At 50.2% G+C, this 23,121-nt stretch overlaps 1 long non-coding RNA gene across 1 annotated transcript in view; it reads right to left on the bottom strand.

Annotated features, from left to right (window-relative positions):
* LOC126212901 (uncharacterized) overlaps positions 1-23,121 on the bottom strand; it is a 302,275-nt gene that overhangs the window by 245,929 nt on the left and 33,225 nt on the right. The gene's annotated exons all lie outside the window — the stretch shown is intronic.

The following is a 23,121-nucleotide window of genomic DNA, read 5'->3' as shown; positions in this document are numbered from 1 at the left end:
CGATGTCTCTATCTTGCAATAGCATTGGTGGTTTCTACCTCAAAATGAGAGAGACGGGGGGTGGGGGGGGGGTCTAGAATAAAGCTTTTGTGGATCGTGGAGGTGTTTACTGTTGAAATTGTGAGAGTGTATATTCCAAGAACAGCCAAGCATTGAATTACTTACTCCCACATGCATGTTGTGAAATGACTACAACGAGAAACTTAGAGAAATGTGAGCTCCTACAGAAGTTTATTGAGAGCCATCCTTCCTTTGACTGTTTGCAAATGGAACAGGTGGAGGGACAATTGACAGTGGTCCCAGAAGTACCCTCTGCCACACACCACTGCAAGGTGGCTTGTAGTGTAAAGAATTAAATGCAGACTTGGTTCTTTCTACACCTCTTCCTTCCAGTTTCACTGGACTGACCCATTACTTTCTTGGCAGTTTCTGTTCAGTCCTTCCCATTTTTATTGTTCATTTACCAAATGCATTTGTTCTGCGTACTAGTTTCATAGTATTATAGTTGCATTTTCTATGCAACCATGTAACGTGGGATGGTACAGGTAGTGGCCTCACTTCATGTTAGACAGCAATCATTGTACCATCTCTCATAATCTATTAATGACCATATTTTCTTTACCTAACTCTACCTCCTGTACAGATTCATGAACCAGTAAAGAACAGTTACAGTGAGATGTCAGTTATTTAGACTAGGTGAGACCATAGGCCATCAGGATTATCAAAAAATCAGATAATCCAACCTCATTGTATGGAACTAAGTAACAAAGTTGGTATCCTTGCATCACCAAGGAGTAAATCTACCAATGTGTTGTGTAAATCAGGGAAAACTTTTCTAAGTATCCCACTGACACTTCTATTCATAATCATGGAGGAAGTGCCAGTTTGGACTTATATTCACCACAGAGAAACAAACGCAAAACAGTATTGCTCATAATGAAATAAATTTAAAAAATGTTACTAAAATATATCTGTTTAAAAAGACAGTATAAACATTCTTCATACGTAACGCAAACTACACATGTGTGTGTGTGTGTGTGTGTGTGTTTGTGTGTGTTTACTGTAGCACATTTCCTTTCTTTTTGTGTGTGGCTGTACTGGGCGAGGTGGTGCAGTGGTTAGCACACTGGACTCGCATCTGGGAGGATGATGGTTCAATCCTGCGTCCAGCCATCCTGATTTATTTTTTCTGTGATTTCGCTAAATCACTCCAGGCAAATGCCAGGATGGTTCCTCTGAAATGGCATGGCCAACTTCCTTCCCATAATCTGATGAGACCGATGACATCACTGTTTGGTCTCTTCCCCCAAACGACCTAATCCAACCCAACTGAGTGCTTCTGATTTTTGGTGAGTGGTCTTCTTTAATCTAAAAGTATGATCACAATATAATGTTTTTGCAAGAAAATCATGTGCCAAGATCTACAGTGCTTCATAGTAATATGTTGTCACTCTCCTGAACTCAACTTCTCTTTCATCATCGGGGGTGCTGACTCAGTTTTTCCAGGCATACTGAGATTAGGATATGAAGTCATGCAAGGGGCATACATGTTTGTTTATGGCCTGGAGCTAGTGCAAGGGGCATAGCAGCATTTTCATGGTTCAATGCAGTAACTTCTTTCTTTCTCTGAACTAAATGTAGTTTCAACTTGACAAAAAAAAAAAAAAAAAAAAGGAAAAAAAAAGATATGAGCTTGCTGCAATTTTAAACTTGATGAAATGTGAACAGCCTGTATGGCGGATGTAACTAGGTTACTTATCTTGTTTTCTTGCTCATTGTCCTGAAATTCTTCACAAGAACTGGATTCAGCTCTAAAGTTCATTTAGTGTGCTATGTGGATTAAGTTACAGATGTCCCTTTATGCTTGTCATTACATTTTCATTGCTCAAAGTGGCACAGCTAGTCTGTTACAGATCTTCTGATTAACAGTGCTGTCTAGTGAACTAAATCACACTCCGACAGTTGCTTTTGAACAATTACTCCATTGTTAACAGTACAGACTTTAGATATTAAAATTAAAAATTATCACATCAAGTTATTTTGACATACATACAAAATTGTTTCAAACACTGTTATCAATTTCAGGCATATAATTCAGCCAACAAACAGTTATCACCCCAAGTTTATGCCAAACATGCAGAACAAGCAATGAATTTTATACTTACTTTATTATTGTTATTATTATTTATTATTGTTATTATTATTATTATTATTCACATACAGGCCCAATAAGACTATGTGAGGTACAATCCATCTTTGGCACTTTTTATGGTTGGCCTTCCTTTATGTCCAAATTCGTTTGATCCTTTCAGAATGATGTCGCTTTCTTTCATCAGACCATGGTGTTCCAGTCTGTTTTCTAATTTCTCTCTGACCACCTTTCCAATCAAATATCTTTTGTCTGAATGTTTTTCTATCTTTATCATATGCCTGAATTATACCAGCTTCTTTAAGATCCTTAATTACTGTGATCCATTTAATTGGCTCAGATTTGGCCTTACTTCTGTTTTCATAGAATTCTGCAATTTGTTTTTTGTCAACCTAGTGTGTGCTAATCTTTTAATGTGCCCATAAAATTTAAGTCTTTTTTTTCTCGTGTAGTCTTGTATTTCCTTATTACTTCTCAGCCTATAAGTTTCTCTATCAGTAACTGTGGGCCTAATATTTTCCTAATAATCTATCTTTCTTTCTTTTGAATTTCTTCAATATCCCTCTTTCTATTTAAATTTAAAGTTTCTGCTCCATTAAGTAAATGAAGTACTTGAAACTAGGGGCGAGTGGTGGGAGAGAGATATCAGTTGTGTCGAGGACAGTGGGAAGACATCAGATAGGTGGGAATCAAAATGGTTAGTCTTACTGAGGTTTTCAGGGAAGGGGTGATTATCATGGAGAATAGGGTGATGTGGGGTGAGATGGCTACCAGTAAGGTGGTGGAAGGCTGACCATTACTTGAGGACATGACAGGGAGGATGGAGGTATGTGCATGTCTGGCGCCAGTCCTGGCGTTACTTTGCTGTAAGGAGGTTCCAGGTGTGTCGCTGTAATTGCCGGTGGTAGATAAGTGTATCCCGGTCATCAGTGTGGAGGAAGGAGCGGTAGAGCCTGCAGGATTCACGAAGAAGGAGGACAGCTTGTGGAGGAAGTGCAGGACGGTGAGGGTGGACGAGTTTGGTAGGAACGTGGGCCTCCACAGCATCAGTGATGGTCTTCTGAAGGAAGGAAGAGGCGTGGATGATGTCAGCAGGATGGGGAAAGGTGAATGGGTTTCTGTCATCCCGTGAGACAATGGATTCCCAGTAGGCATCCCAGTCAGTGTGGCAGTACTTGTGGATGAACTTTGGAGGGGCAACTTATCAGTGGGCTGTGAGGGGGGATCATGGGCAGAGGAGACAGTGAGAAGGACAGGGAGGTGGTCACTACCAATGGGGTCGAGAACATCTGGGGTGGAGTTACTTTCAGGACAGGTGTGTTGTATGGATGGAGCAAGGTCACCATGGAGAGTGCCAAGGAACTGATGCCACTGCCAAAGGGTGGCAGGGTCACAGCTGTGGATGTTGATATCAGCAGCAATCACATAGATGGAGAAGGTATGATCAATGCGGGAAATGAAGTCGTAAGGGGGGGGGGGGAGGCTGTGGATATAGATTGAGGCACATGTGATGGGGAAGGAGGGAAGAAAGATGCTGGGGAAGAAGGTTTTCAGTTGGGTCACTGAGTGGGGGTTGTGGCTGGCTGGACAGGGAGATGCTTAAGGTGGCCAACAGCAACTCCACCTCAGGTGAGGATTGTCAGTGTGGTGAAGAGGATAGGAAGAGGTGCAGACGACATAGTGAGGTTGGAGGAAGTTTTCATTAATGATGAAGGAGTCGACCTGGCGCTGGGATAGAGTATGCATGAAGAGGTATTTGTTGACAGGGAGGGAGCGAATTTTGACATAGAGGAGATGATACTGTTGATGCACCAGGATGTGGGAGGGGGGAGGAGAGAGGGACTTAAACGAGGGTGTCTAAGATATTGAACGTAAAGCGGGCCTGGTTGTGGGAGTAGGTGGCGTAGGTATTCAGATGGAAGACAGAACGGGCGGAAAGGGAAATCTGCTGAAGGGTGTGGGGGCATTGGAAGTGGTGGATGCTCTGCAGGATGATGGTCAGGAACTGGATTATGTCTTCAGGCATAGGGGGAGGGCGTTCGGAATTGTTGGGGAGGCTGGGCTGGTTAATGGGGCGAATGGGGATAGTGAGCTCAGGGTTGGTGGTAGTGGGTTTGGCTTTCCATTTGGAGGAGTAGGTGGGGTGGGGGTTCATTGCAGGTTGAACCGTGAATTTATTTTCAAAATCTTTTCTTAAGAATTTACTTTATTTACTAGCGATTCATCAAGAACATTAACACATTTAATCACACTATGTGAGTGTGGAAGTAGTTGCCAATGGTAACTGAAGACACAAATTAATTTTTTTTTAATCAATGGAAGTTTTATTCCTAAAAGCCTTTTTTTTTTTTTTTTTTTTTAAACAGATTTAAAATTATAATCAGAAAGCACCCTGTAAATATCAAGTTACAATTTATTCAGAGGCAGAAATAACATTTTTTGTTTTTGATAGTATGAGCTTTTGGGCTGAGAACCTTGCTGCTCCCTTTTAACACAGCTGTAGTCACGACCACTCACAACAACCTATGAAAGACTACACTGGTGCAAATCTGCAACACACCAGATTACTTTAAACTAAAAATTTTAACAACTCACACAAACACATAAACTATGCACCTGGTAAGAGGGATGGAAATGGTACAAAATACTAATAAAAATTATTTGCCACTGAAAGTGCAACTTGTTTTTAAAAGAACTCTTACGGTGGAAGGGTGGCAACTTTGTATACTAAAATGACCACTTAAATAAAATCCATGAAATGCAGTTTTACATAAAATGTACCAACATGCTCTACATTACACATATACCACCTCCCAAGATGATAGGCAAGATAAAAACATATTTCAAGAATTCTGCCTTTACACATTAATTCTATAAATTCGTTAACATCGAATCTGACAAACATGACAGACGTATGGCAGATTGACAGGGGGATTACTGAACAACCCGAACTGCAGCTTGTTCTAACCCGCCCCAACTCCACAAGGGAAAACGGACCACCAAATTCATAAATAACCACCTTTCTGCAGGTGGGCAAATGGAGAAGAATGGTGGGACAACCCCAAAACAAAGTGGCTGGTGACCTCACCGAGAAAACAAGAAGAATTTAACAAGAAAATGAAACAACATATCTCCACTCACTTAACTTCTAATAAACTGTGATTTCTGTCGAAGACCTGGCGCAGCACCCCCAACACTCTCCCGAATCGTCCGCTGCCAGCCGCTTCAACAGACGCAGGAAGGTGCACCGATCTCCCATCTCATGGCGTCGCAGCTCGCCCCAGCCAACCCAATGTCATGGTTTGACTCTTGTTGCTCTCGTGTCCACCACGAAGCCACTACCCCTTTCCATACGGCGCGGCCCACTGGACTCACGTGGGGACCTCACATGCACTGGCGCTCAAGGCGGACTAGTCATCTTGTGTCTCAGTGTGTGACCAACCAATCGACTGATCCAACCACCAATACCTGTTGCCCAAGCAACTCGAGCAGACTGGTGGCCTAACACGCAGACTCAGATGCAGGAACACATCCCTGACCGTGTGACCACTAGCTGAGTTGTGTTACTGACGGAGTGTCAAGACTCTCATTTTCGGGCTTTAAAGTTTGATCCAAAATGCAGCCATACTAGCACTCTGACGACAGACAGACACTGACTGCCCCACACTGACCCGGCTGACCAACTCCAGACTCCTGAGACTGACAGACTGACCGACTGCCGAGCTCATAGCACCCCTTAAATGCACGTGAACAGGCAACCTTTCCCACCAGAGGGAGACACCAAAGCTGTGATTGCCACAGCGGCGCCACCGCCAGAAATGGAGGACGACTGCTTCACACTACGCGCTGCGGCATGCTATTCAAAGCAGCAAATTTTACCACAGCTCACAGGTGTTGCAGGAAGGAGGAGAGGCGAGGCTGGGATACTGTTTAAGTAAGTGGCAGGCCTTACAATGGGGACAGGTGGGGGCGGGGGTTCTTGCAGTTTTTGGTGAGGTGGTCATTGTACAGGAGACAGCATTGGAAGTGGTAGGATTGAGGAGGGGAACGGGACAGGTCAATGGGGTGGTAGTGATGAAAAGCAGGGCTCCCTGTGTGAGGAGGTGGTTGATGGAGGAGGCGGACCCAGTACAGATATGCCTATGGAAGGTAGTGCCAGAGAAGTTGTTAATACAACAGGCTGAGCGGATTTCCAGGGCGAGATGGGTCTTTAGTTCCGCTAACACCTCCGCCTCGGTGATCACAGGACTGAGTTTTGTGATCACAGTGGTGAGGGTTGGCGGATGACGAGGAGGTTGGGGATGCTGAGGAGAAGAGGATGTAAGAAATGGGGTGCGGGATGTATGGGGGAAAAGGTGATATGGGGAAGGTGCCAGAGGAGATCAGTATGGAAAGAGGAAGAGGAGGATTTGATGAGAACAGAGTCTCTGTGTGGGATAAGTTGAGTAATTGGGGCACTGGGGATGTATTTTCAGATTTCAAGGGTGGGGGTGTGGGCATCAACGGATTTCGGATCTCAGTTGGCAAGGATGAAGGTATGCAGGGTGGAGGCTCGGGAGGCAGGAGGAGGGGTGGCATCCATGAATGGATCAGAGGGAAGTGGGGCAGGCAGTGGTTTTTTGGAGGAGGGGGTGGAGATGAGCTCACCACTTGGGTGCTTGGGAGGTTTTTTGCCGGGTGTGGCCTGGAAGGTGAGGTGAGGGACTGGATGGATGGGGTGGTGGGAGGCAGGCCCCTCTTGTGAGGTGACAGCACTGGGAATGGAGGTGTGGCACTATGTGGTGGCGACTGTGGTGCTGCAGGTGGTGACTCAGGTAGGGGAAGCATGAGTAGTTGTAGCAGGGCAGGTGGGGGGAGGAAGTCGTTTCGGTTGGCGATAGCAGTGGGAGGGGGGGGGGCAGGAGCAGGAGCAACATACTGATGGTGTTACAGGAACGAGGAGGAGATAGAAGGGGAGGAGACTGAAGAGGGGAGCTGGAGTAGAAGGGTTTGGCCCACGAGGTTACAGTAAGTGCAGGCGAAGGGGAGGTGTAGATGATGATGGTAGTGGGGGTGTCCATGATTGAAGGCAGTGTCCACTGGCGACAGGAGTCGCCAAAGTGGGAAAAGAACTAAGACAGGGGCCAATGGTGGCGAGCACAGAGCGGCGGCAAGCGTCAGGTGGCAGGTGATGGGTAGTAGCGACGGTGAGCGGACGGACAGATGGCAGTGGCCAGCAGACAGATGGCAATGGCAGGGGCTCTTCCAAAGCGACGATTAGACCCTGACTGTAGCCCAAACAGCGTAATTCTACACTTTGCAACTGAGGGGATCCAACCCTCGTATCCAGTAAGGGATGTTTTTTCATATGTGATATATTACAATACAGCATCATCGGTCTTTCGAGGTCTAACTGTGTTGGTGAGGCAGTAAATCTACCCACACGGCTGTGATGCTGCATCACTGCAATACACTTTGGACGTGTGATGGTGGGACTTACTGTACCACCCTCCAATGGTGACAGTACTACATCAGTCAGGCAGAAAAACATAGCCCGACATTGGTGGGTAGGGTGGGAAAGCATTGGGTTTAGAATTGGGGCTTGTACCACCAAAGAATGTAGCTGCAGTGGGTGTGCCAGGTCTATCATTAGCCAAGATCAGTATCCGATTCCTCAAGGATGGTTAGAGGAACCAGATATCGATGCCAGCGGTGTATAAGTGTGGTCCGAACATGGCGTAGCCCATGGACAGTGTACCGCAGGGCATTAACTTTCTCATAGAGTCACTGTGCATTGTTGCATATGGTTGTCTTGAGGGGGACAATATCTGCTTCCTCATGGAGAGTCACAATTCTCTTGAGTGGTGAGGCATGCATGCTGCATCTGAGAACCTTGATCTACAAGTGCTGCAACGACCGCACCCTGGTGACACTAATTGTGGCCTATACAGCGGAGCCATAGGTGTGGGCAGGCAGGATAACTGCTCAGTAGTTGCGGAGTTTGGTATGCAAGTTAAGTTCCCTAATGCGAAAGAGGAGGTACAAAGCCCTGGTCAAATTTTGCCCCTTGTTGGTTACATACACCACATGTCAGCGGAATAGTAACTTTTGGTCGATCCAGACCCCTAGATAGGGACCAGTGCACCTGCCCGCCTGCAACCAAAAGATTGAAGTGGAGGACTGGGCGGCGTTTCATGTAATAGACAGCCATAGTTTTGGTGACATTAAGATCTACTCTGTTTGTCCGGCACCAGGTGATAGTGGCATCTATCTGTCACTGGAGGCGGGCGATGACGGCATCAATGATACGGCCAGTGGCATATGGTGCTATGTCGTGAGCATATTGTGTCAGGTGGCACTCAAGGGTGACTGGCATATCATTCACATGGATATTAGAAAGAATGGGAGACAGCACTGATCCTTGTGGAGTGCCTACCGACAATTGGCGAATGCTGGAACACATTCCCTGTTGAGCCACTAGACATACTGCAGAGGAAGTCATCTACAATCTTGACATAGATATCCGGTGTAGGGGTCTGCGTCAGCATCTTGTGCACTTGGTTGTCATGCCATTGAGCGAGGTGGCGCATGGTTTAGCACACTGGACTCGCATTTGGGAGGATGACAGTTGATTCACGCGTCCGGCCATCCTGATTCAGGTTTTCTGTGATTTCCCTAAATCGCTTCAGGCAAATGCTGGGATGGTTCCTTTCACAGGGTAAGGCCAACTTCCTTCCCCATCCTTCCCTAATCCAACGAGACCGATGACCTCGCTGTTTGGTCTCTTCCCCCAAATCAACGAAAATTGTCATGCCAGAACTTGTCGTAGGAGTTCTTCAACTCGAGAAAAATGGCAGCTGTCGAATTGATGGTGTTGAAACCTTTGGTGACTTGTTCAGTGATTCGTAGGACCTGAAGTTCGGCAGAGAGGTGCAAAGTAAATTCGAACTGTTCAGGTCGGATCATCCCAAACGCCGCGAGAGATTGGGAAAATCGATGGGGGATCACAGATTGATGGACCTTCGCCCTGGTATTTAAGATGCTGACAGGCGTTTTGTTAGTGGGGACTACAGGGTCCAACCACATGGGGATCGCAATCAGCTGGGCATGCTTCCACTGAGGGGGAAAAAAGCCAGACGTGAGACAACCATTTAATATCTTGGTGAACAAGATGAGAGCTCGCTTTTTTTTCCTTTTTAAACTAACATTAAAAACTTCACTCCCACGAACAAACACTGCAGTAACTGCAAGAGCAGCTACCGCGCTGCCATCTGTTGGTGGCGCCCAGAAAAAGTGCCGTGGCCGTTCCACTGATCGATAATAGCCTACTGTGGCAGTCGAGTTTTTTCCGCAGTTCAACGTTTCAAGGGAAAATAGTTGACATAAAGCTCAGGCCAATAGGTACATATTTTTAATTATTTGATTACCTTCCTATGAATCATCTTGCGCTTGAGCAATTTACGACAAGAATATATCACACTCGGTGATGCATTCTCTGACGAATGCTGTATACAATCAGTAATGGTCGACCAATGTGGCCATCCCCCACCCCTCACTCTCCCATCTCCCTCAATATTTGTCACCCCATCCCCGGCTCCCCCCTCCCGTGCATCCTCTGATCCCTTCTCACCACTCCCTCCCTCTGCTCCTTCCGTTTCCGCGGCCCCCACTAGGGTGGTCGCCCACCGTGCACCGGGACCTGCCACTCCCTGCCACATTCCAGTTGTTCCCATCCCCCACAACTCCTCCGCCGCCTTCAAACGCCCCAGTGGCACCCCTGACTCCTCTACTCCAAAAAAGGCTCCGCCTCGTCCCCCTTCCCGAGCCCATGATGCCATGGATGTCTCCCCACCTGTCCCTGCCCCGCCCCCCTCCTCCCCCCTCCTCCTACCACTACCTCCTCTCCCCTCCGGATCCCTCCCTTCTTGAGGCCTGGAACCTCACCCTCTTCATTTGCCAGCATTTTCCCAGTGCCCCCATCTCCCTCCTCACTCGTCGCCATGATTCGGTCCTCATCTCCTCCACCAGCCCTACCCTTCACACAGATCTCCTTTCCCACATCCCTGTCACCCGCTTTGGCCCTAATGCCTCCCACACCCCTGCCCCTTCCCCCCCTCCTTCCCGCCAACCCCAACCCCTGCGTCGCCCGCCGACCCCTCACCACCATGATCACTCGGCTTAGTCCGACGATCACCGAGGAGGTGTTGGCGGAGCTCAAGGCTCATCCCCATCTAGAGGTGCGTGCAGTTCGCCGTATACACCACTCCGCTGGCCCCACCCACGTTATGCGGGTCTTTACTGAACACGCCCCTCCCATAGACCGTCTCCTGAAGGAGGGTGCCCTTCTCTTTCACCAACGCTACCAAGTTGACCCTTCCCGTTCCCCTCCTCAAGCCCTCCGCTGCCAGAGATGCTTACGGTATAATGCACACACGACATCTGAGTGCCGCGAGGCCCCAACCTGCCCGCACTGTAAGCAAGCGCACTTCTTACGGCAGCGCCCCAATCTCAAGTCCTCCCTCCTGTAATACCTGTAACCTCCCTCGTCCTACTTACTCCCAGAAATGTAAGGCCCGACCCCGTCCTGCCACAGGTCACCACCGCCAGATCCCAGTTCGGCTCTAACCTCTCCTTCCCGACCCCACCGAACACCTGACCCCTAGTCTCTTCTTCCCCGGCCTTACTGTCACCTGCACCACCATCTATGTCCGCCCTAACGCCCCTATTCCCTTCGACTTCCTCTCCCACACTAACCGCACCTTCTCCACCTACGTGATCGCCGCCGACCTTAACATCCATAGTCGTTCCACCACCCAGTTACAGCAGTGGCATCGGTTCCTCTCCTCCCTTCAAGGCGACCTCGTCCCCATTCCCCAGCACACCCGTCCCGAATCCAACTCCACTCCCGATGTTATCCTTTCCTCCCCTAACCTCCTTGGCCGCATAATGGTGGATGTCCTGGAGCTTGTTGGTAGCGACCATCACCCTGTCCTACTCACAGTTTCAGACGGTCGTCGCCCCCGCCCCGACCCTCGTACTGACCCTCCCCCAAAGTACGTCCATGACTATTCTCATGCCAACTGGAATGCCTACCGGGGTACCCTCTCCACCCAGGTCGATAGCCACCCCTTCACCTACCACCACCCTGACGATGTTACCCATGCCGCCTCCTTTCTCCAGCACACCTTGTCTGAGGCCATGGAGGCCCACGTCCCTACTGTTGCCATCCATCCCCACCGTCCTACCTTACCCCCACAGGCCGTCCTCCTCCTCCGTGAATCCCGCCACCTCTACCGTGCCTTCCTCCACACGCGTGACCCGGACACACTATGACACCACCGGCAACTCCAGTGACATGTTCGAAATTTGTCGCGGCTAAGAAACGCCGGGACTGGCGACAGACATGCACATGTTTAAATGCTACCGTACCTACAAACTCGTCCAAGTTCTGGTCTGCCTTCCGTCGCCTTATCAGAACTAAACCCTCCCCCTACTATCCTCTTCTCCATGCTGATCACCCCTTCCCTGACACCCTTAGTAAGGCCAATCTTTACCTCCTACCTCTCCGATATCTTTTCCATCCCTGATGATCCCCAGTTCAATTACGCGCGATCGAACAGACACCTCTGTCCCTTCCCTCGCATCTGGTTTCCAGTACTTGGACAAAATTGCACACACGGGACTCAATGCCCCTATCACTACACAGGATCTCATAGCCACACTCCGCAGTCCTGTCCACCAGCTACTATCCTGACCTGTGAAAAACTTCCCATTTCCTGATGTTCCTTAAATCTGGTAAACCGCCATCCGCCGTCTCCTCCTACCGTCCCATCAGTCTTACCTCAGTCTTCAGCAAGGTCCTAGAATCCATCCTCACGCGGCGCATCCACCAGCATGTCAGACAGCACCGCCTCCTTCGGGTTACCCAATGTGGATCTCAGCCGTCCTTCTCTTCTGACGACCTTCTCCTTCACCTCACTCATCTCCTTTCCGAAGAGCTTAATTCCTGTCGCTCCGCAATCTTCCTCTCCCTGGACCTCGAATTTGCCAATGACCGCATATTGCATTCCGGTCTCCTCCTCAAGCTCCAAACCTACGCCCTTCCCATTAACTACGTCCGTCTGCTCGGCTCCTTTCTCTCCCTCCGTCCTTCCTACATCACCATCCATAACACAGATTCCTACACCATTTTTCCTCTGCCGGTGTGCCGCAAGGCTCTGTCCTCTCCCCCCTTCTGTACCTTTTGAATAAGGCGGACATGCCGCCGCCGTCACCCCCCATCCACCTTCTCCAGTTTGCCGATGACACCGGCTTCCTTGCCCTTGCCCCAACCCTGCAGCGCTCCCAACACCTTCTCCAATCCCATCTTGGCCGGTTCACCGCTTGGTGCAACCAGTGGTTGCTCAAGGTCAATCCCTCAAAAACCCAGGCGATCATTGTAGGCAAAACCACCCCTTCCTTCCGCCTCCTCAAATTCTATCTAACCGTCTATGGCCGTCCTATCACCCTCACCCCCACCCTTAAGTACCTTGGCGTCACCCTTGACCGTCGCCTCTCCTGGACCCCCCATGTCTGGACAATCAAATCTAAGGCACGCTCCCGACTTCGTCTCCTCCAGCTCCTTTCTGGCCGTACACGGGGTCTGGACCCCTCCACCATACTCCACACTTATAAATCCCACATCTGCCCTATCCTTTGTTACGCCCATCCGGCCTGGATCTCCGGCCCCATTACCTTTTATAAATCCCTTCAGATCGTTGAACGCCATGCTCTCCACCTCGCCTATCGCATCCGTCTCCCCTCCCCCACGTGGATCCTGTACGACCTCATTCCGTTCCCTCACCTCTTCCTTTTCCTTGAGACGATACGGATCCTGTACACCTCCCATAAACTCGATCATCATCACCCGCTTGTCTCACCCATCCTCTCCCACCCCTGCCCGCTGCTGCTCCTGTATTCCCAGTGTTCGTTGCCACCCCCCGTTTTAATTCCCTTTGTACTTGGGTGTCTCCTGTCAACCGTGAGGACTGCCTGCAATCATGGACACCCAAACTACCACCATCATCTACATCTCCTCTTCACCTGCCCTCACTGTGACATCATGGAGTGCTTCCTCTGGGATTAACCCGCCTCATCCACCTCCCCTACACACAGTCTCCTCCCCATCTATCTCCTCCTCATGACTGTATCCCCACCTGTATGTCACTCTTGCTCCTACCCCTGCTCCTGCCCCTGCTGCTGCTCCTGCCCCTGCCCCTGCTCCCACCCCACCTTCTGCTCATGTCGCCCGCCAAGACGAATTTCCCCCTCTCCCCCCTGCAATTACTTCTGCTTCCCCTGCTCGAGCCACCGCCCGCCACGCCACAGTCGGAGCCACAGAGCGCCCTACCCTCTCATCCGGTGCTACTGCCTCACAGGAGGGCCCTGCCTCCCACCACCTCCCCATCCATCCAGTCCCTCATCCCTCCTGCCAGGCAACACCCGTAAAAAAATCTTCCAAGCGGCCCAGTGGCGACATCTCCTCTACCCCCTCATTCAAAGAGCCACTGCCCGCCCAACCTCCCGCTGACCCCCACTATCGATACCACCCCACTTCCCTCCTCTCCAGCCCCGTCCCTGTATACCTTCGTCCTAGCCACCCCTGATCCGAAATGCCTGTATGCCCCCACCCTCACCCTTGAAATCCGGAAGTACATCCCCAGTGCACCCATCACCCAACTTATCCCTCGAAGAGACTCTGTTCTCATCAAGTCTCCCTCTCCATCTTTCCAAACTGATCTCCTCCGGCGCATTCCCCGCATCAACTTTGGGCCCCATGCATCCCTCACCCCATTCCTTACATCCTCCTCTCCTCGTCAGCCCCAACCGCCTCATTGTCTACCGACCCTCACCGTCGTCATCACAAAACTCAGCCCTGTGGTCACAGAGGCTGAGGTGTTGGAGGAACTGAACGCCCACCCCGCCCTGGAAGTCCACTCCGCCTGCCATATTTACAACTCCTCTTGCCCTACTTTCCTCATGCGTATATTTACAGAGTCCGCCTCCTCTGCCAACCACCTCCTCACGCAGGGTGCCCTGATTTTCAACTGCCACCACCCTGTTGACCTGCCCCTTTCCCCTCCTCAATCCTACTGCTGCCAGCACTGTCTTCTGTACAAAGACCACCTCACCCAAAACTGCAAGAACCCACCCACCTGCCCCCATTGTAAAACCTCCTACTTCCTTAAACAGTGTCCCAACCTCGCCTCCCCCCCTTCCTGCAACACTTGCAATGAACCTCACCCCACCTATTCCTCCAAATGCAAAGCCAAGCCCCCTTCCACCAATCCTGAACTCAGTGTCTCAGTTCACCCCATCGACCCTCCCACCCACCCTAACAGTTCCCTCTGCCCTCCCCCTACAGCAGAAGACATAATTCAGTTCCTCACCATCGTCCTTCAGAATATCCATCCCTTCCAGCGCCCCCACACACTCCAGCAGATTTCCCTTGCTGCCCCCTCTGTTTACCACTTAAACACCTATGCCACCTACTCCCACAACCAGGCCCACTTTACCTTCACCCGCTTCGACACCCTCGTTTAATCCCCTCTCTCCCCTTCCCGCACCCTTCCCACCTCCAACCTCCTGGCGCGTCAACAGTATCAACTCCTCTACCTCAACATTCACTCCCTCCCTGCAAACAAATACCTCTTCATGCATACCCTCTCCCACATTGACTCTTTCGTCCTTAATGAAACCTTCCTCCAACCCCACCATGTTGTCTGCACCTCCCCCTATCTCCTTCACTGCACTGACAATCCCCTTCCCATAGCCTGAGGTGCGGTCGCTATATTTCACCTCAGGCATCTCCCTGTCCAGCCCTTACCCAATGTGGCTTCCGGCCTTCCTTCTCCGCCGACGACCAGCTCCTTAACCTTACCAATCTTCTCTCCGCCTAACTGAACTCCCATCGCTCCGCTATCTTTGTTTCCCTATGCCTATGACTGGCATCCCGGGCTCGTCTTCAAACTTCAGACCTATGCTCTCCCCATCAACTTCGTCCGTCTCGTTGCATCCTTCCTCTTCCATCATCCCTCCTATGTGACTATCCACGATTCCAACTCCCGTACTTTCTATCCTTCTGCTGTCGTGTCCCAAGTTTCTGTCCTTTCCCCTCTCCTCTATCTCCTGTACACTGCTCATATGCCAAAATCTGCCCCACCTGTTCATCGTCTTCAGTTTGCTGATGACACCGCCTTCTTAGCCCTTTATCCTACCCTTCAACGGTCCCAACGTACCCTCCAAACCAACCTTGACCAATTCACTGCTTGGTGCAACCAGTGGTTCTTCCATATCAATCCCTCCAAGACCCAGGCGCACCACCCGCTCCTTCCGCCTCCATGATTTCTACCTTACAATTTATAGCCGTCCTATCCACCTCACACCTACCCTCTAATACTTTGGCCTCACACTCGACCGCCACCTCACCTGGACTTCCCATCTCCTTACCATCGAAAACAAAGATCACAACCACCTCCACCTCCTGAAACTCTTGTCCGGACGGATGTGGGGTCTGCATCCTTCCACCATCTGTCAAACCTACAAATCCTTGATCCGCCCTATCCTCTGTTATGCCAGCGTAGCTTGGATTTCCGCCCCTCCCCAGTTCTATAAAGCCCTCCAAATCCTCGAACGCCATTCACTCCGCCTCGCGTTCCGCATCCGCCTTCCATCCCCTACGTGCATCCCCTACGACCTCATCCTCTTCCTCCACCTTCTCCTTTTCCTTGAACACATCCGCACACTATATATTGTCTGTCGCCTTGATCCCCCTCACCCCCTGGTGTCTCCGTTCCTCCGCACCCCCAACCAGTTTCCGCACCTTTACTGTTGTGTCCCATCCTCTCTTCATCTCCACACCCTCTATCTCCTTTCCCAACACAACTTCCACCGTCTACCCCTCCCGGATGATCTTCTCCCTGGCATCTACCCTTCCTACCAACTCTAACCCCATCTTCCTGTCTCCTCCTGAGGGAGGAGGCGAGGGACTCCTCCCCCTCTCTCCTCCTGAGTGGCTTCCCCCTCCCGCTCCCCCTCCTTCTCTTGTGTCCCCTTTCAGTGTATCTGCACTCCCTCCTGCCCCGTCTTCCCTCTTCATCTCCCAACCCACGTGTCTCCTGCCTCTCCGTGTACCCGCTGATGCCCCGAATCTCTTCATCCTGCCTTTCCCTGCTGCCCTTTGCCCTCCCCTCCTTTTCCACCCTCTTTGCCCTTTACCTCGGCAGGTCCCATCTGGCAATTTTATTCTTCATTGTGTGAGCTACAAGTGGGTTTTAAGCGTGTTGTTCTGGAGTGTTTTTAATACTGTGGCCGACTTTTAACCTGTGCATGTCCATTCAGTGTCTTCTCTGTGTTTTAAGAATCGCCAGCAGTGTTTTTTAACTTTCTGGTGACTTTTTTAACTATCCCCCATGAACGTCTCCATGTCAGTCTATTTTTACCTCCATTTTCTCCCTTTACTCCGTTTTATGTTCCCCTTTTTTATCGCCTTCTGTATGTAACATTTTATTCTTATTTTAGTTGCCATGTCACTTGGCTGAAGAGTGGCGAATTGTGCCGCTACAGCCCTCCCCTGCCCATACGGGGCAGGGGAATGAAATCACAATAAAGAAAAAAAAATAGTTTTGCACCATCCATAACACGGATTCTTACACATTCTACCCCTCCGCCAGTGTTTCCCAAAGTTCCATCCTCTCCCCTCTTCTCTACATTCTGTACACGCCGGACATGCCGCCGCCTACACCCCCTGTCCACCTTCTTCAGTACGCTGATGACACCGCCTTCCTCGCCCTCCCCCCCCCCCCCCACCCTGCAACGCTCCCAACACCTTCTCCAATCCCATCTTGACTGGTTCATCACTTGGTGTAACCAGTGGTTGCTCAAGGCCAATCCTTCAAAAACCCAGGTGATCATTGTAGGCAAAAGCACCCCTTCCTTCCATCTCCTTGATTTCTGTCTCACCATTTGTGGCCGTCCTATCGCCCTCACCCCATCCTTGACTGTTGCCTCTCCTGGACCCCCCCGTCTCTGGACACTCCAAGCCGAGGCACGCTCCTGACTCCGTCTCCTCAAGCTCATTTCTGGCTGCACATGAGGTCTGGATCCCTACACAAACCTCCATACCTATAAATCCCTCATCCGCCCTATCCTCTGCTACATCCACTCTGCCTGGAGCTCCGCCCCTCCTACCTTTTACAAATACCTTCAAATCCAAGAACACCATGCTCTCGGCCCCGCCTATCGCATCCGTCTCCCCTCCCCATGTGGATCCTGTATGACCTTATTCCGTTCCTACACCTCCTCCTTTTCCTCGAACGGATACAGATCCTCTACACCTCCCATAAACTCGATCATCGTCACCCACTTGTCTCACCCATCCTCTCCCAACCCTGCCCGCTGCTGCGCCTGTATTCCCATGTCCCACCTGCTCTCCATCTCTCCACTCTCCATACCTTCTCCCAAGGTGGCTTCCACCAGCTCCTCCTCCCTGATGATGCCCTCATCCCCTACATCTACCCCTCCTATCAACTTTGATCCTCCTCTTCCACTTCCTGTGTTTTTTGCTTAGGGCACCCTCTCTCCCTTCTCTCCCTCCTCTCTTCCTCCCCCCTTCTGCCCTGGGCTTCACCTACACCCCCTGTACCTTCTTTCTTCCCCCCTTCTCCTCTGCCCCTCTCCCTGCTACCCCACTTTTCCCCTTTTGGCAGGTCCCCAGACTCGCACACATCAAGTGCGCACTGGAGATCATCACCATCGGTTCTGTGTGTGTGTTTTCGTGTTAGTGCTTCAGTGTTTTCACCGCCCACGCTCCATCAGTTCATGTGTGTCATCTCAATCGTCAGTGTCCGTGTACAGTGCTGACATTTTTTTTATTTTTCTACACCTGTGAATGGCTTTGTGTTTTTTTGCTCCTGTGTCTACTGTTTTTGTGCACCATTATGTTTGGATTTCTATGTCCTCCTTGATTCTATTTGTACTGTCTGTGGCCGAAGAGCGGCGTACTATTACCGCCGCCAACCAACCTTTATATGTAAGGTGCGAAAATAACAATAAAGAAAAAAAATTAGTTCTACCTAGTCCAGGGTCCCTGCTAAGGTGCAACAGCAGTACTGTATTCTGTTCAACATCTGCTCCCTCCCAACCAACAAACATCTCCTACTCCACACCCTCCCCCACCACCATGTGGATGCCTTCATCCTCAATGAAACCTTTTTCCAGCCTACTCACACAATTAACATCTCTCCGTATACCTTTCACCGCACCAACAATCCCCTTCCTGTTCTGCGTGGTGGAGTTGCCATTGGCCACCTCTGCCATCTCCCTGCTCGACCTCAACCTCTCTTCAATGACCCTACTGAACACCTGATCCTCGGTCTCTTCTTCCCTGGCCTTACCGTCACCTATGCCACCATTTATATCTCCCCTAATACCCTGATCCCATATGATTTCCTCGCCAACATAGACCGCACCTTCTCCTCCTACATGATTGCCGCCGACCTCAGCATCCACAGCCGCACATCCACACAGTTATGGCGGTGGCATTGGTTTATTGCCACCCTCCAAGGTGACCTCCCCCCTCTCCTTCAACATACCTGCCCAGAATCCAATACCACTCCCAACGTAGTCCTTGCCTCCCGAAACCTCCTTGGGCGTATTACTGCAGACATCTTTGACCCTATAGGTAGCAATCACCTTCCCATCCTGCTCACCCTATCAGGCAGACCTCGCCCTCACTCAGCCCATGACCCAGACTCGCCCCCGAGACTTGTCTATGATTACTCCCGTGCCAACTGGGATGCCTACCGGGATAACATAGATACCCAGGTCGGACGCCACCCTCTCACCTACCAGCACCCTGATGACATCACCCATGCCGCTTCCTTTCTCCACTGGACTTTGTTGGAGACCGTTGCGGTGCACATCCCCACCAAAACTATCTACCCTCACTGTCCTACCTTACCACCACAGGTCGTCTCCTCCACGAATCCCATCGCTTTTACCGCTCCTTTCTCCATACCCGGAACCGGGACACACTCCTCCACCTCTGGCAACTCCAACACCATATTAGAAACATGCTCACGGCCAAAAAACGCCAGGCCTCGTGACAGACATGCACCAGTCTTAATGCTTCACTGCTTATTAACTCCTCGAAGTACTAGTCAGCTGTCAACCACCTTACTGGCACAAAACCTCCTCACTATCCTCTCATACACGATGACCACCCTTTCCTGGACAATACCAGTAAGACCAATCATTTTGCCTCCCATCTGTCTGATGTCCTTTCCATCCCTGATGATCCATAATTTGATTATTCCCTCTTCCCTGACATCCAGGACTGCACTGATACTTCTCTCTGCCCACTTGCTCCAGGCTTCCAGTACTTGGGGGCCACACCATCAACCGACCTCATACCATCACAAAAGACATCGTCACCACACTACATACCAAATGCAACACAGCTTCCGGTCACGATCCTATTACATACCACCACCTCAAAGAAGCCCCCTCTCCTTCGTTACAGGACTAGCCACCATCTATAATGTTATCCTCTCCACTGGCTTCCACTCCGACCTGTGGAAGACTTCCCGGATCCTTATGTTTCCCAAACCTGACAAACCCCCTTCCAACACCTCCTACCACTCTATCAGTTTGACATCATTCTTCAGCAAAGTCCTGGAATCCATCCTTACCCGCTGCATCCACCACCCCTCCACCAGCACTGTCTCCTTCCATTGACGCCATGTGGCTTTTGACCTTCCTTCTCTGCCGATGATCTCCTCCTCCACCTGACACACTTCCGCTCCACTGACCTCAATTACTGTCGCTCCACCATCTTTGTATCCCTTGACCTTGAATGTAGCCTCCTTCCGCTCTCACTGCCTCTCCTATGTTACCATCCACAACTCCACCTCTTATACCTTCTACCCCTTGGCACATGTGCCCCAAGGCTCCATCCTTTCCCCTCTCCTCTACCTCTTATATGTGGCAGACATGCTGCAGTGCCCACCACCTGTGCATCCTCTGCAATATGCCAGTGACACCACCTTCCTTGTTCTTGCCCCCTCCTCCCTACATTCCCAGCGCCTTCTCCAGTCACACCTTGACCTTTTCACCACCTGGTGCAACCAATGGCTCCTTAAGATTAATCCCTCCAAGACCAAGGCAATCATCATAGGCCATATCACCCCCTCCTTCCACCTTCTATATTTCTACCTCATCATCTATTTCCACCCCACTGCCCTCACTCCCACCCTCAAGTACCTTGGCATCATCCTCGACTGCTGCCTTTCCTGGACCCCCCCCCCCCCCCAATCTCACATTCCAAGCCAAGGTATGTAACTTTCTGTCTCCTCAAACTCCTCTCTGGTCGAACATGCGGATTAGACCCTTCCACTATCCTACATACCTATAAGTCCCTCATCTGCCCCATCCTATGCTGTGCCCACCCAACTTGGATCTCTGCCCCAACATCTGCTAGAAATCCCTCCAAGTCCTTGAGCACTAAGCTCACTTACTGCATCCGTCTCCTGCCCCCACGTGGATACTTTATGATCTGATTCCCTCCCCCCGTCTCCTCCTGAACAAATACAGATCCTATATGTCTCCTGAAAACTGGATCCCCCATCCTTTGGTTTCAGCCTTCCTCTCCCACCCTAGCCCACTGCCCTGCCTGTACCACAGTGTCCTGCCTGGTCCCCATCTCCACATGCTCCATACCCTCGCCCAAGGTGGCTTCCACCAACTCCCCCTCCCAAATGATGTCCTTGTGCCTTCCATCCACCCCTCCTACCAGGTCTAAACCCTCCTTCTTCCCCCTCCTCAGGGCTCCCTCTCTCCCTCCCTCTCCCCCTTCCCTTCTTCCTCCTTTTCCCCAGCCAAACACCATCTTTTTCCTTTTCACCTCCCAGGATTCGCTCCTTTCCTTCTCCCCTCCACTGCCCCCTCCTCCCCCCTCACCGTCTCTCCCCTCTTTTCTTCCCCCATCCTCCCTTCACCCGGTGGTAGGTCCCCTTAAGTACCATGATTTTTAATGTTTTCGTTGTGGTGTCAGTGTTACTGCAGTGCTGTGTGCAGTGTTATGTTCCACCAGCACCAACAGTGTCACCAGCATCATTCATTTGTGTTCCCACAGTGTGGTGTTTCTTTGTTTTTGTGTTGACACTATGTTGATTCTCTGTATGTGTGTGTGGCTCTCATCTATTTTGTTTCTAAATCTACCGTTTATGCTCATCTATTTTTGTTCATGTTTATTCATCACTTTATACCATTCTATGCTATGTGTTATTTTCTCATTTGACTATGTTTTTTCTGTAACTCTCTTGGCTGAAGAGCGGCATATTGTGCTGCTGCCAGCCCACCCCATTCTGGGGAGTGAAGTAACAATAAAGAAAAAAACAAGTTTAGTTTTAGGAGTAGTAAATGGCTAGTGAATAGCAGATGAGAAGATCCTATAAAGAAAGACCCTGTCTACCTTTATAATAATGTTGAGTTTTGTCCGCTCGACGTCGAACAAAACCAATTCATGAATAAAAAACTCTTGTGGAATGCAGTTAACCACACTGTTTGACATTTCAAATACGCCATCTCAACTGATGATGAAGAGGAGACTGCCACAAATGTTCGACAATCCGTCTAAAGCTGTGAAACACTCCAATGGCACATGAGCAATCGGTTCAACTCTCCATATATTAGTGCCAGATTCATCTGAATCGACATCACAGATCTGTGTTGATGATGAAATGGTAAAATTATGACTTCGCACAAAACTGTTATGGTACAAGGACAGTGCCTATCATTTTAAGTGCAGACAGCAACAGAAACTGTATAAAAAGGATCAAGTGAAGGGCAAAAAATTTTGAAGACTATAGGATCCCAGTGTTTAAAAATAGATTCCATTGGCTTGTTGTTAAACCAGATTAGCATGCCATCTGCAAGATGGAAAGGCAAAACTAAGCTGTTCGCTCCAAATTTATTATATTACAGCACTCAGGCATACAGGTTTTGTCAGAATGTTTTATCTTTCCATCTGTGTGCACGTTACACAGGTATATGGAAGGCATACAAATAAAATGTGGGATAAGTGACAATATGTTCCATCTTTTAAAGCAGAAGGTACAACATTTCTCCGATACTGATAAACTAGTGCATATGTCATTGGGTGAAAAGTCTTTAGAGGCAAATTTAATGTATGACAGCACTTCTGACAGTGTTTTTGGCTTTCAGGGCTTGGAGTTTACATTCACAGTATATTTATCCCACTATTTGGCAGTTGATTTCCCCACTTAAAATAATACACTCCTGGAAATGGAAAAAAGAACACATTGACACCGGTGTGTCAGACCCACCATACTTGCTCCGGACACTGCGAGAGGGCTGTACAAGCAATGATCACACGCACGGCACAGCGGACACACCAGGAACCGCGGTGTTGGCCGTCGAATGGCGCTAGCTGCGCAGCATTTGTGCACCGCCGCCGTCAGTGTCAGCCAGTTTGCCGTGGCATACGGAGCTCCATCGCAGTCTTTAACACTGGTAGCATGCCGCGACAGCATGGACGTGAACCGTATGTACAGTTGATGGACTTTGAGCGAGGGCGTATAGTGGGCATGCGGGAGGTCGGGTGGACGTACCGCCGAATTGCTCAACACGTGGGGCGTGAGGTCTCCACAGTACATCGATGTTGTCGCCAGTGGTCAGCGGAAGGTGCACGTGCCCGTCGACCTGGGACCGGACTGCAGCGACGCACGGATGCACGCCAAGACCGTAGGATCCTGCGCAGTGCCGTAGGGGACCGCACCGCCACTTCCCAGCAAATTAGGGACACTGTTGCTCCTGGGGTATCGGCGAGGACCATTCGCAACCGTCTCCATGAAGCTGGGCTACGGTACCGCACACCGTTAGGCCGTCTTCCGCTCACGCCCCAACATCGTGCAGCCCGCCTCCAGTGGTGTCGC

The sequence above is a fragment of the Schistocerca nitens genome, chromosome 11 (assembly GCF_023898315.1).
Source record: "Schistocerca nitens isolate TAMUIC-IGC-003100 chromosome 11, iqSchNite1.1, whole genome shotgun sequence".
NCBI lineage: Eukaryota > Metazoa > Arthropoda > Insecta > Orthoptera > Acrididae > Schistocerca > Schistocerca nitens.
The sequence above is the reverse complement of the archived record's forward strand: the minus strand, read 5'-3'. Positions and strand labels throughout refer to the sequence as shown.